We start from the raw sequence: 14,464 nt of genomic DNA, 5'->3' as shown, positions 1-14,464 counted from the left end.
GTTTTTTATAAGAGTAGGTTATAATAATAAGAGTAGAGAGATAGATAGATATACATATAGATATATAGTATAGATATAGATATATCTCTTGCATCGTGCACAACGAACATCTGGTGGACTGGTTAGCGCTGGATGCTCGCAACACGATCACCCGAGTTCGAATTCTGTCTTAAACTTTAGATTTTTATATTTTTTAATATATACTTCTTTCACTACTTTACTAACAGTGGAACCCATAGAGTACTTAGAATACAAGATTAAGGATGGATTTGTTTCTTTTTAACTTTTTGTACGAATCTGTAGCCATCCTGCAAGTCATGTACACTATACATGCAATTAACTTTTTATAGAGGGAGAATCATACACGCAATTAACTCAAATGGATTGGATGTGATTCTATTATTTCCAGCATAAGAGCATCTCCAACAGCAACTGACAAATTTCCTCCCACTTCCTTCCGCGGAGGACGATTGAGGGTGTCCTGGATTAGGGGGTCCTCGGGTGTCCGGTCTTCGATATGGGCTGGACTGATGGGCCGTGAAGATAAAAACAGAAGATCATGCCTCGTGTCTGGATAGGACTCCTATATGCTTGGATGGCAAGTTTGGTGTCTGGATGTGTTATTTCCTTTCTCTGTAAACTGACTCTGTACAACCCTAGGCCCCTCCGATGTATATATAAACCGGAGGGTTTAGTCCGTAGAGGCTATTAGAAGAATCATAGGCAAGACAGATAGGGTTTAGCCATTACGATCTCGAGGTAGATCAACTCTTGTAACCCCTATACTCATCGAATACAATCAAGCAGGACATAGGGTCCTCCTTTAAGAGGGCCCGAACTTGGGTAAACATCGTGTCTCTACTGTCCCCTGTTACCATCGATCCTCAGGCACACATCTTGGGGCCCCCCTACCCGAGATCTGCCGGTTTTGACACCGACATTGGTGCTTTCATTGAGAGTTCCATTGTGTTGTCGACAGAAGGATCGATGGCTCACCTCATCATCAACGACGATGCTGTTTCCGGGGAGACCTTTCTACCTGGCCAACTCTTTGTGTTTGGCGGCTTCGTGCTACGTGCCAACTCGACCGGTCACCTTGAGCAGGTCGACAGCCACGCCCGTGGTCACCAGATTAGGTTTGGGAGCTTGAACTACATCGCTGATATCCGAGGAGACTTGATCTTCGAGGGGTTCACAGCCTCGGCCGCCGCTCCCCACCCATACGAAGGAGGCCCTTCGGATCCACCATAAAATTCCATTCGGGGGTCGACGCTTATGCCTGCCTCGGCCTTAGGCCCGGGGCGGACCACTTCGTCCGAAGACGGGAGGATAAACCCCGCCGGACTCTCTCCCATTATGGAGCCTCTAGCCGAAGACCCAGATGCGACCATACAGTCAGCGGACCCGGAGTCAAACGGGACTCTTGCCGTCATCAGAAAATCGGACACGCCTCTGGACAACAACTCCGAACTCTCGAGAGCTGCGTCCATCAGGCTCGATCAAGTGGTTATCACCAAACCTAGATCCGCAGACCCTCAGACGCCTGTCCAGCTTTCGTTATTAAACGAAACGTTGGACCTAATACGATCTCTCGCCATCACGGAAGTATCACCTCCGAACTACACCCAGCTCGAACTGGGGGCTGAGAGCAGGGAATTTTACGTCCCACCCACCACCCACTTAATAGCCACTGTCGAGGAGTTAACCGACATGCTAGACTACGCCTCCAAAGACATTGACGGCATGGACGACGATGCGGCAGCCGAACCAGGTCAAAACCCACCTATCACAGGGCGTTGGACAGCCACTTCTACTTACGATGTATACATGGTGGACACGCCTGAGAAGAAGGACGACGATGGCACTCAAAACCCAGATGAGGATAAGCCTGCCGATGAACCACCAAAACGCCGACGTCAGCGGCGCCGCTCATGATCGCGTCGGGCAAGGTTAAGCAATACCGGCACTAGAGATAATGACACTCCGGACAACGCCGAAGACTCCGACCACCCCGTTGAGCCTGCGCTCGAGCAGGATGAGTGGGAAGAGGGTCAAGTCAACCCCGATGAACTTGCCGATCATGAGGATTGGGATGATAGTAACTATTTACCGACCTCCGAAGAGGATGTTAGCCTCGGTAATGAAGATTTCATCATCCCAGAGGAACCCCTCGAAGAAGAACGCTTCAAGCAATGGCTCATCGCCATTGCACGGAGCCTGAAAAAGAAATAGTAGCATATTCAAGCCGAACAGGGTACGCTCAACGATAGATGGACCAAGGTCCTAGCCGCAGAAGAAGGATATGGCTTTGAGCACCAAACAAAAAGTTATCCCAAACGCAGGCTACTGCCCCAATTCGATGATGAGGCCCTTTAGCCAATACCGTCAAAATACAATCATGCCGATTAACTGGACTGACCACCACATGGACGGGATAAAACGGCCAATTATGCCGAATACCAGCCTGCGCCCCCTCGCCGTAGAGCTAGGGAGACGGCGGCTCCGGGCTACACGTATGACCTACGTCAGGACCTAACCAATAGAGCCGACCAGACCAGATAAATCTATGGATCAAGAGGACGTGCTCCAGCACGAGATGACGGCCATCAGGCCTGACACGACAAACATAACCAAACCCGGGGTCAGCCCCGAACACAGATGTCATCTGAACTCTGTCATGATGTCGCCCGATATAGAGGTGCCACACACCCCATGTGCTTTACTGACGAGGTAATGCAGCACCAGTTTCCGGAAGGGTTTAAACCCGTAAACATCGAGCCTTACGATGGAACGACAGATCCCGTTGTATGGATTGAAGATTTTCTGCTCCAGATTCACATGGCTCGCGGAGATGATCTCCACGCCATCAAATACCTCCCTCTAAAGCTAAAAGGACCAGCACAGCACTGGTTGAATAGCCTCCCACATAACTCCATTAGCGGCTGGGAGGAATTAGAGGACGCTTTTTGGGACAACTTTCTGGGCACTTATGTCCGGCCACCGGACGCTGATGACCTGAGTCACATAGTCCAGCAACCCGAAGAGTCATCCCGCAAACTTTGGACTCGGTTCTTAATTAAAAAGAACCAAATCATCGACTGTACGGATGCTGAAGCCTTAGCGGCATTTCAACACAGCGTCCCTGATGAATGGCTCGCCTGACACCTCGGTCAGGAAAAGCCGAAGACTATGACAGCTCTTACTGCACTTATAGCCCGCTTCTGTGCGGGCGAAGATAGCTAGTTGGCTCGTAGAAGCAACAGTACCAGCGACCCCGTCACCTCTGAGGCCAGGGATGGCACTGGAAGGCCACGACGCGGCAAAAATAAGCGTCGGAAAAACAACGAAGAAATAGAGGATACGGCAGTAAACGGCAGATTCAGTGGCTCAAAATCGGGTCAAGGGAAGAAACCGTTCAAAGGAAATAGAGACGGTCCATCCAATTTGGACAAAATACTGGATACGCCTTGCCAGATTCATGGCACCCCTGACAAGCTTGCCAACCACACCAATAGAAACTGCTGGGTTTTTAAACAGGCCGGTAAATTAAATACCGAACACAAGGGGAAAGGACCTCAAAGCGAGGACGATGATGAGCCCCGCCCTCCGAACACCGGGGGACATAAGAAGTTTCCCCCCAAGGTGAAAATAGTGAAAATGATATATGTCACTTACATCCCCAAGAGGGAGCACAAATGCGCATTAAGGGACATCTACGCCGTAGAGCCTGTCGCCCCAAAATTCAACCCATGGTCGGCTTGTCCGATTACCTTTGATCGTAGGGACCACCCAACCAGTATCCATCACGGACGTTCGGCGGCCCTGGTGCTCAATCCCATCATGGACGGATACTATCTCACTAGAGTACTTATGGACGGTGGCAACAGTCTCAACTTGATCTATCAAGATATTGTTCGTAAGATGGGTATCGATCTGTCAAGAATCAAGCCTAGTAACACTACCTTTAAAGGAGTGATACCCGGCGTGGAGGCCCGCTGCACGGGCTCCTTCACACTGGAAGTAGTATTCGGCTTCCCAGACAACTTTCGAAGCAAAGAATTAATCTTTGACATCGTCCCTCTCCGAGTGGTTACCATGCACTGCTTGGACGAACTGCGTTCGCCCGCTTTAATGCAGTCCCGCACTATGCTTATTTGAAGCTCAAAATGCCCGGACCGCGTGGCGTCATCACAGTAAATGGAAATATGGAGCGCTCCCTCTGTACTGAGGAGCACACCGCGGCCCTAGCAGCCGAGGTACAGGGCGGCCTCATTAAGCCGAATACTCATCGGTCATCAAGACACATGACACCGTTAAGTGAGTCCGATCCGCATTACAGAGTGATAGCTCGGCGGATTCGGAGCTTGAATAGCAGTTTAGCCTCCGCCGATCGCCCCATAAGGTTGTGACATATGTGTCGCACGTACATAATTACGCACTTAAAATACCTTGGGCAGCGCCGGAGGCACACTGCAGAACATGTCTATAGTACGGCTTGACCCTATTCGGACATTAATATTTTCCCACTGCAGGTTCGTTAAAAACCTGCCTACTCTACGGTTGTACAAGGGCTCTTTTCTAGGTCCTTCCTTCTTGCAGAAGACCATCGACTCCTCCTCTCAAAGGATTTCTCACCAAGGAGAAACGACGCAGACGTGCGGCAGGGCATCATTGAAATCTTCAAACCACTACTTTTAGGCCATGTGTAAAACTTTCCCTTGTGTAAACTCTCGACATGTAAAATGGCCTCGATATTCATGGCAGTCTCTGTAAAAACACGGTTCGACGTATTAATCAGGGTATAAAGGAAACAGTTGATCTCCACTTTTGTTTGGAATTCACTTTATTTTTATGTTATCATCTCTATTCCCTCCCTACTTCAGACTGCCACATGTGCTTTAGTCTGGCCTTACCACCGGGGGCTGTATTCGGCCCTGCACACCTCAAGTCCGAACACCTATAGGGAACTCTTCGGCATCTCGAATATTGCATTATATGCATCGGCTCCGAAACATGTCTTTGGTCTATAGTTGGGTTGCCCGGCTCCTGTGCTTACCACCTTACGTTTCGCTCGTTCGACTAAGGTAGTAACGGGAGAACTACTGCGATTGTATTTCCGGTTTGTCCGGTCAAGTACCTCAGTAGAGAAAGCCGAAAACTGACTGTCATGATAGGCGAGAGCTAGTCGTCAATTCGGCGACTTAGTATTATACTACAGATCGTTAGCGATTCACCCCGTCTGTGGTCGCGCGTCGACAAGCCGCTTAACCAGGCCGAAGTAGCTGCTAGGAATCGGCTCGGCCGGCCAAAGTTGGACTATTAAGTCCTTCATAGCCAGGCCAGCCACCCTATGAAGCTCCATCAGCTTCTTCAGCTGGTCGTTCAGAAGTGGCGGGTGTTCCGGCGTGAGATATTGCGACTAGAACAGCTTCTCTGTCGAGTCCCCCTCCTTGGCTCGGAAGAACTGTGCGGCATCGGCGACACTCTTCGGAAGATCCACAAACGCGCCTAGAGAACTCCACACTCATGTGAGCAAAGTGTACCTCTGACCTCCAAAGATACTTTGCAAAAGAAAGGCCTTACCAACCGCTATCTGCCTCGCTTGCTGGATCTCTTCGCGAGCGCGCCGGGACTCGCTCCACGCCTCTTTGGCATCAGGGAGAGCCTTGGCAAGCTGAGAGGACTGGGCCGAAGTCTTCTGCTCCAAAGTCTCGCACTTACAGATGGCATCCTTCAGCTCTTGCTCAACTTCAGCCACCCGAGCTTCATGCCGGCGGCGGGCAACCTGCTCGGCCTCTAGTTTAGAAGCCGCTTTATCGGCGGCTGCCTTATTCGCCTCCGCCTCTTTCTTGGCCTGTGCGAGGGCGCCTTTAAGGGTCTCGACCTCGGTCGCGCTGGCTGTGATCATAATTGAAGCATTCCATGAGTTAACCATTAAATATACATATTTCTGAAATACAATCATACTCCTTTCTAAACATTATACTCATACCTTGCGTTTCATCGAACCGCTCATTAATGCGGTCTATTTCCTCATCGGCCACCTGAAGCTTCCGATTGAGTTCGGAAACTTCTGCAGCCTGGGCGGTTGCCGCCAACAGGGAAGCCTGTTACAATAACAGCACAGTATGTTACTCTCCAGATACTATGTGGATCCTCTGTCCGGTTTCTTTCAAACCGGACAGAGCCTCAGGGGCTACTGTCTGTATACAGGTATATTCCTCTATATGACAAGTCTTTAGAACATTACGTCGCATACCTCAAAGCCTGTCAGTAGGCTGTGGAAGGCTTAGTTCAGTCCGCTCTTAGCAGATTGAACCTCCTCCACGATGGAAGCACGCTGCAGTGCTTCCTCCAAAGCGTTGGGCGCCTCCGGATTAGTGGAGGTCGCTGATGGAGCTGATGCTCCTCCCCCTCTTTCGAAGGGGGCTGCTTATCCAATCCCGGAGCAGTGTTGGTCTTCGTAATGGTGTTCGGTTGGGGCCCGGATTGTTGGGGGTCCATCGTCGATTGCCATAGGGGTCACCTCCTGATCGATTGTAAGTACAGCAGGGTTTTACGCCCAAACTGCGAGTGTCGTGTTCTCCTCAGGGACTAGTCGACCAGCGACTATGCTCGGCTAAATCTAGGTAACACAATATGGGGTGATGAAAGCAGAATATTAAATCTAGACTAACTAAGACCATCAACAAAGGAAATGACACAGAAGCAAAGGAAGATGAAGATTATCTTCACTTTGTCTTTTTGGTACTTTCATATTATTTTAGAAACTAAAATGATAACATCAATGACAAGGGAAGTCAAAAGACATAGACATATATATCTAGCAAGCATATGACAGAAAGAAGAAACTAGATTATGGGACAACATGAAAATGTTTTATATCACAAGCATATATGTCACAGGTACATAGGTAATACAGAGACTAGTTATTTAAATGGGTTCAAACACATACAAAGTTAACTAGTACAAAGAACTAGTACACAAGGTGAACACACACATATACTAGAATGTTACCAAATCACCGAGCAAGATTTCAATGACAATTATTTCTCACAGCCTAAAGTAATACAAGTCAAGCATTATTACAAGTACCAAACTGAACAAATAACAGTCACTCACATTTATCAAAACTGAACATTACAGAAATGAGAGAGAGAGAGAGAGAGAGAGAGAGAGAGAGAGAGAGAGAGAGAGAGAGAGAGAGAGAGAGAGAGAGAGAGAGAGAGAGAGAGAGAAGCAAGATAGGGAAAGGAGCAGCAGCAGGGGGCGTGAGGAGAGAGCAGCAGCAGTTGGGCCGTTGGAGAGAGACTAGCAGCAAAGCACAGGTTGTAGAAGAGTAGCAGTAGCAGTTGTAACCAGAGGGCAGCAACAGCGCTAAGGGAGACGCGACGGAGAGGAGGCAGCCGCAGCAGCAATGGGAAGAAGAAGGGCTTCACGTCCTTGGTCAGTCGATGGGTATGGAGCAACAGCAAGGATCACAGGGAATGGCAGAAGAGTTCAGATTGGAGGAGAGGAGCTGCAAAGGTTCGGGAAGACGACAGCAGGGGTGCAGCGAGGGGAGAGGTGGTGAACTCGTGATGGTGCTGGATGGTGTTGGAGGAAGGAGGCGTTGGTGGAGGCGGAGTGGATGGATGGCTGGGTGGCACACCGCCACGCCGGCCTGGCCGCGGCGGCGGCCGGTGGTGAAGGAGGGGTGAGGGAGAGAGAAGTGTGCCAGGACCCCGTTGCAAAGAGGTGCGGCTAGGGATTTTGATCCCTCCCTGATCTGCCATTTTGCACTTTTGCCCTGCTTCTTCTCTTCTTTTGCCTAAAGTAGATCCCTTTCTTCTTTAGTTTTGGCCCTCCGATTCTTTCATTCTTCATACTCAAGTCCAACCTTCTCTTCTATTAGCCCTCGGTCTTGTATCCTCTTTCTTTGTAGGCAAAATCTTCAAGTTTATAGTGCCTTGTCGCACTTTTCTTCAAAATAAACAAACGACTAGTCACAATCTCTTTTATGATTATCAATAGAATATTCGACAATTCTCAGCAAGAATAGATGGACACATCTCAAGAAATGGTGAATTTTTGTGTCAAAATTATATGTATGAAATGTGCTTATGAAGTTCCCCCACACTAAAATCTTTGCTTGTCCTCAAGCAAAGGTATATGACAAGAGCAAGAATATGAACAGTGAGCTGAGTAAAGAATGTCCTGGTAAAATAAATCCCCAAACAAGGCATGTTTCGGACTTAGCTAGTGAAAATTAATGGTTAAGAGTGCTATAAAGCAATAGGATACTACTAGTAAAGTCAATCATTTTAAACTTTTACAGTGATAAAAGTGGATCAACAAGTTCAAATGCTGATTGTGCCAAAAGGTTCCTAGAGAGAGCATGATCCCGAGAAACAATTACTGTCAGGAACACAACATTGTGGTCGAACCACTTATTGAATTTGAAGGAAGCAATGATAATATTTTGTCGGTCTCACCAAAAGAACATACCACCGATCCCGAGAACATGGTATACACCTGGCTCGACCAATTATTAGTATTTTTTTGTTTGTCTCCACAAAGGAACATATCACCGATCCAGAGAACATGGTATACAACTGGTTCGACAATTACATTTTTATTATTAATTATTGCCCAAGCTAACCCGATTTCACATGCCACCGATCCAGGGAACATGACATGCTACTGTCAGTAGTCAGACTTATTTATTCATTATTACTTATTTAACAAATGAATACAAAAAGGAAACAAGAATCATCACTCATCCAAGTCTGGTTCACATACTACCAATCCAGGGAACATAGCATGCTAGTCCATAGTGGTGAGTGATTGCTCTGAGTGGGAACACATTAGGCACAAACTCATCATCTGACACTTAATGATCTAGATGTATCAAGATAAAAGCAAAAAATGATTAAGTTTTCTAGTGTACTAGGGATTTGAGCACTCAAAACTAATAGCCTTCACTACTTTCAGCAAAGCAAGCATTGTGTAGATCACTAGTTTACAAGGCATTCAACAATCAGTTAACATTTTCACATCAAGCATCATATGCCAAAGGTAAAATTTCAACTTGACAACAAGTAATAACTGGCTCAAGCAACCCAACTAGTAATTGAATTCAGCATGTATTTATGATATTCAGAATGGGTCATGAAACAACTCACCGGGCTTTGATGGTCTCGCACAATCACTCTCTGAGCTGCAGCTCTTCTCCTTTTGCTTGCACTTGCAAACTCCAGCTTCTCTCTTCCATATGTGTGCCCCATTGCTTCTCCTCATCACCATGCTCTGACTCCACCGGGATCCCAAGGGATGTCACCCCGAACCTGGTCAGCATGTAGTAAACGGTGCAGTAGCAAAAACCTGGAAAGGCATACAACAAAAGAGACAATGCAAGTGATAGGGTTGATGCCCTCTAAATCATCAATAGAGTACCCAATTACATAAGAATAGCTATAAAGCACATGTTTAGGATGGTAGAAATCAGTAAGCTCAATGCTAGCATGAAGATGATATGAATCATTAAGCTCCAGGCTACCATGAGAATGACATGTTTCATTAAGCATGGGTCTAGCATGAGGAAAATAAGTGTAATCGTAACAAATGTGGGCAATGCCATGAACAGGGTATATATCATCATATCCAAGCAAATACTTTCTCAAATCTACCTTAATTCACGGTATCATGTAATGCAAGGTAGAAGCAAATAAGTCATAGGGACGCATGTCATCAAGAGGATTAGATAAACCTGCTACATCACGCTCTTGTATGAAAATTGGCAAATGAATTTCTGGTTCTTCAAGTTCATCTACAACAACTTATTTTGCTTCTTCAAGAGTAGTAGATGATGAGTCTTCAAGTTGATCACTTGGTTTTTCGAGCTCTGGATCATCCTGTTCCTTGTCTTCAAGTATTTCTTCTTCAAGTTGAGGTCTCTCTTCCTCTGGATCTTCTATGGTGCTGTACCAGCAACACCTAATTGAGTCTGAAGTGTCCCCACCTGTGAATATTCACTAACATGATCTGGTAGGGGTGCTGAGATCACTACCTCGCTGTCTTTCTGAGTAATGTTCTCCTCATCACCATCACTGCTAAGTTTCAACAGTGACACCGATGACTTCCACCAGTCATGCAGCTCAGCAACACGTTGGATCTTCTCAGGATATTGAAGTATCAGCTCTTTTAAATTTGACTCAACCTCTTGTATCTCTCTCCTTGGAATGTCTCCGACTTGCTTAATTGTATGTGCAGGAGTTGGGATCTCATCTTTACTATTCTTCTCTGAGATAACTCTCTCTAACTGTGATAGAGGCAACCACTGGTGGAGCTAATGATTTCTTCTTGACAAATAGTCCAGATACAGTTGTAACACAAGTGTGGGCAATTGGTTGCACGACTAAATTCCACCAGTCACATAGCTGACTAACACAAGTGAATTTCTCCATATCTTGCTGTCTCAACTTAGCGTCAATCAGAGTAGGTTCCTCATAAACATCTTCTTGCAACTTTGACTCGTTTTGAACAGTTTCATTGCCATGAGGTATTCGATCTGCTACCGTGGTATCCATCTGATCTACAGTGGTTGCATCATCTTGGAAAATATCATAATCATCATCAAGGATAATTGAAGTAAGATCAATGTTTCTATATGGAGGCTCTAATTCAGTTCTGAAATGTTGTTGTCCCCGGAATGAAACATGCTGGTTTTGAATATTAGGCACCATGGATGATTTCTGTTCACTTATGGAACAAACAGCTCCTGATTGCACACAGCTTGCAACCTTCAGATTTGAACTAGGCCTTTCATAACTCCATTGCATTTGGTGGAAGGCAATGCTCTCAATGAGAATAATTGCACCCTCAACGGTCCTGTTCATGATTGTTCCACCAGCTGACATATCAATAAGATTTCTTGAAGCATGTGTCAGCCCTCTATAGAATATCTGTAGCACTAACCAATCCTTTTGCCCATGATTAGGACATTTTCCAAGCAAATACTTATATCTCTCCCAAGCTGCATACAAGCTCTCACTTCCATCTTGCGCAAAATTGAGGATCTGGTCACGAATTGTAGCTTGCTTGTAAAGTGGAAAATATCACCCCAAGTGTATGATCTTGATGGCAAATAATAGTACCAGTCCTTAGCAGCATCTCTGAGAGAGAATGTGAACAACATACACTTGATAGCATCTTGGGAAACGCCATGGTACTTGACTGTATTGGCATACTCCAGGACATTACAAATTGCTCATGAGGGTCTTCATTGGGTAATCCTCTAAACTGATTCTGCAAGACGAGAGCAATAAGTCCAGGCCTCAACTCAAAATTTCCAGCCTCAATAGATGGCCAAATTGGCCCTGTCATCGTGTCCAAACTACTTCGCAACCAAAGATCACGTACTAAAGCCATATGTTCAAGTGCAAATGTCAATCAGCCTACAAATAGTAAGATATCCTACACACGCTCACAAACATCAAACACTGGTGAGAGGGTTAGTACCCTAGTAAGCCGAAGCAACAAAAAGTAAAAAGGTAAAAGAAACAAAGACATAAATTTGACTGGAAATTTAAACAAAAACTATACTAAGCCTAGTCTATAGCTTCACACAATCGCTCGATGCTAGTCCCCGGCAACGGCGCCAAAATGATCGATTGTAAGTACAGCGAGGTTTTACGCCCAAACTGCGAGTGTCGTGTTCTCCTCGGGGACTAGTCGACCAACGACTATGCTCGGCTAAATCTAGGTAACACAATATGGGGTGATGAAAGCAGAATATTAAATCTAGACTAACTAAGATCATCAACAAAGGAAATAACACAGAAGCAAAGTAAGATGAAGATTATCTTCACTTTGTCTTTTTGGTATTTTCATATTATCTTAAAAACTAAAATGATAACATCAATGACAAGGGAAGTCAAAAGACATAGACATATATATCTAGCAAGCATATGACAGAAAGAAGAAACTAGATTATGGGACAACATGAAAATGTTTTATATCACAAGCATATATGTCACAGGTACATAGGTACTACAGAGACTAGTTATTTAAATGGGTTCAAACACATACAAAGTTAACTAGTACACAAGGTGAACACACACACATATACTAGAATGTTACTAAATCACAGAGCAAGATTTCAATGACAATTATTTCTCACAGCCTAAAGTAATACAAGTCAAGCATTATTACAAGTACCAAACTGAACAAATAACAGTCACTCACATTTATCAAAACTGAACATTACATAGTACTGAACATTACATAAATGAGAGAGAGAGAAGCAAGATTGGGAAAGGAGCAGCAGCAGGGGGCGTGAGGAGAGAGCAGCAGCAGTTGGGACGTTGGCGAGAGAGTAGCAGCAGAGCACAGGTTGTAGACGAGTAGCAGTAGTAGTTGTAGCCAGAGGAGCAGCAGCAGCGCTAAGGGAGACGCGATGGAGAGGAGGCAGCCGCCACAGCAAGGGGGAGAAGAGGGGCTTCAGGTCCTTGGTCAGTCGATGGGTATGGAGCAACAGCAAGGATCACAGGGAATGGCAGAAGAGTTCAGATCGGAGGAGAGGAGCAGCAAAGGTTCGGGAAGACGACAGCAGGGGTGCAGCGAGGGGAGAGGTGGTGAACTCGTGATGGTGCTGGATGGTGTTGGAGGAAGGAGGCGTTGGTGGAGGTGGAGTGAATGGATGGCTGGGTGGTGCACCGCCACGCCGGCCTGGCCGCGGCGGCGGCCGGTGGTGGAGAAGGAAGGGTGAGGGAGAGAGATGTGTGCCAGGACCCCGTTGCAAAGAGGTGCGGCTAGGGATTTTGATCCCCTCCCTGATCTGCCATTTTGCACTTTTGCCCTGCTTCTTCTCTTCTTTTGCCTCAAGTAGATCCCTTTCTTCTTTAGTTTTGGCCCTCTGTTTCTTTAATTCCTCATACTCAAGTCCCCCCTTCTCTTCTATTAGCCTCGGTCTTGTATCCTCTTTCTTTGTAGGCAAAATCTTCAAGTTTATAGTGCCTTGTCGCACTTTTCTGCAAAATAAACAAACCACTAGTCACAATCTCTTTTATAATTACCAATCGAATATTCGATAATTCTCAGCAAGAATAGATGGACACATCTCAAGAAATGGTGAATTTGTGTGTCAAAATTATATATATGAAATGTGCTTATCACCTCCCCTAGGTCTTCGGCGACCGAGGTGTTAACCTCGGGCGCCTTCTCACGGCCTCGTCCCCCCCCTCGGCCAGGAGAGGTCCTTCGGGACAACACTTCGGTGTCCTCCATGACGATAGGCGAGGGGGCTCGTGGCGGCGTCTCACTCTCCACCATCTCGGGCGGCAGAGAATTCCCCTCCGATAAAGGAGTTTGTGGGAGCTCGCGGGGATGGCTGAAAAGAAAATAACAAATTTACTTTTATAATGGAAAAGGGAAGACCGAAGATAAACGGTGAGTATCTGAATACTTACGATTCAACCAGGGGCTTCACCCTGGGAGGTTTTTTGCGGACTAGTTCGGACTCTGAGTCTGAATTGTCCTGGAGGATCACTTTCCCTCTCTTGGGCGCCTCCCCCTCCGGGTCTTCGGAGGCCGCCCTCTTCTTCTTCCTCCTCTTTCGAGGGGAGTCGCTTTCCACCTCCTCCTCTTCTTCTTCCTCGTCTCCCTCGTGGGAAGAGAGGGCTTCGGTCTCTCCGGACACTGCGTCCGAAGGACCTTTGTGGCGGGGGGCGCCCTTGGCCTCCTTGCCTTTCTTCTTCTTGGCCTTCTTCTCCAGCGCCTGATATGGCGCTGAGACCAGCATCTCTGTTAGCTGGGGTGTGGCCGGGTTCTCAGGTAGCGGTGTTGGACAGTTGATCCGCTCCGCCTTCGCCGTCCAGCCCTATACGGAAAACAGGTATATTATAAACTTTGTTATATCTGAAGTATTGACTGGATGGGTCTTCGGACGGATTATGCTCACCGCTGAGGCCGGATTCTCGATGTCAAGTCCGATGACCTCGATCTTCTACGGCCAGTTTTTCTAGGCCTTGAAGAGCTGCTTCCATATATCTTCGTGTGTGGTACCGAATAAGTGCTTCAAGGTCCGGGGCTCCTCCAGATTGAACTCCCACATGGGGGAGACCCGGAGTAGGCAGGGAAGGGTGAGGCGGACGAGCATCACCTGAATCACGTTTGTGAGACTGGTGTTTTCGCCCAGCATGCTGGAGATGCGTTTTTGTAGCATCTGCACTTTCGGTTTGGACCCACAATCAAGGCCCTTGGGAGGACCAGATCTGAAATCAGGTGTGGCCGCCCAGTTGGCGTCGCGGGGTTCGGTGTTGTAGAACCACTCTTGCTGCCACACCTTGACTGTCTCCACGAATGCCCCTTTGGGCCAGACGACATTGGGGAGCTTGCTTACCATGGCCCCGCCATAGTCCGCATGCTGTTCGTCGACCACCTTCGGCTTCAGATTGAAGACCTTGAGCCACAGGCCGAAGTGTGG

The 14,464-nt window shown here is 47.0% G+C and overlaps 1 long non-coding RNA gene across 1 annotated transcript; it reads right to left on the bottom strand.

The window, feature by feature from the left end:
- Positions 1-6,859: 6,859 nt before the first annotated feature.
- LOC123097446 (uncharacterized) lies at positions 6,860-12,816 on the bottom strand. The gene is made up of 2 exons (XR_006447208.1): positions 9,165-12,816; positions 6,860-7,962 (listed from the first exon to the last, which is right to left on the bottom strand). It is a non-coding gene; the product is annotated as an uncharacterized lncRNA (long non-coding RNA).
- Positions 12,817-14,464: the final 1,648 nt, after the last annotated feature.

The sequence above is a fragment of the Triticum aestivum genome, chromosome 4D, assembly GCF_018294505.1.
Source record: "Triticum aestivum cultivar Chinese Spring chromosome 4D, IWGSC CS RefSeq v2.1, whole genome shotgun sequence".
Taxonomy (NCBI): domain Eukaryota; kingdom Viridiplantae; phylum Streptophyta; class Magnoliopsida; order Poales; family Poaceae; genus Triticum; species Triticum aestivum.
Note: the sequence above shows the minus strand (reverse complement) of the source record. Positions and strands in the feature narration are given on the sequence as shown.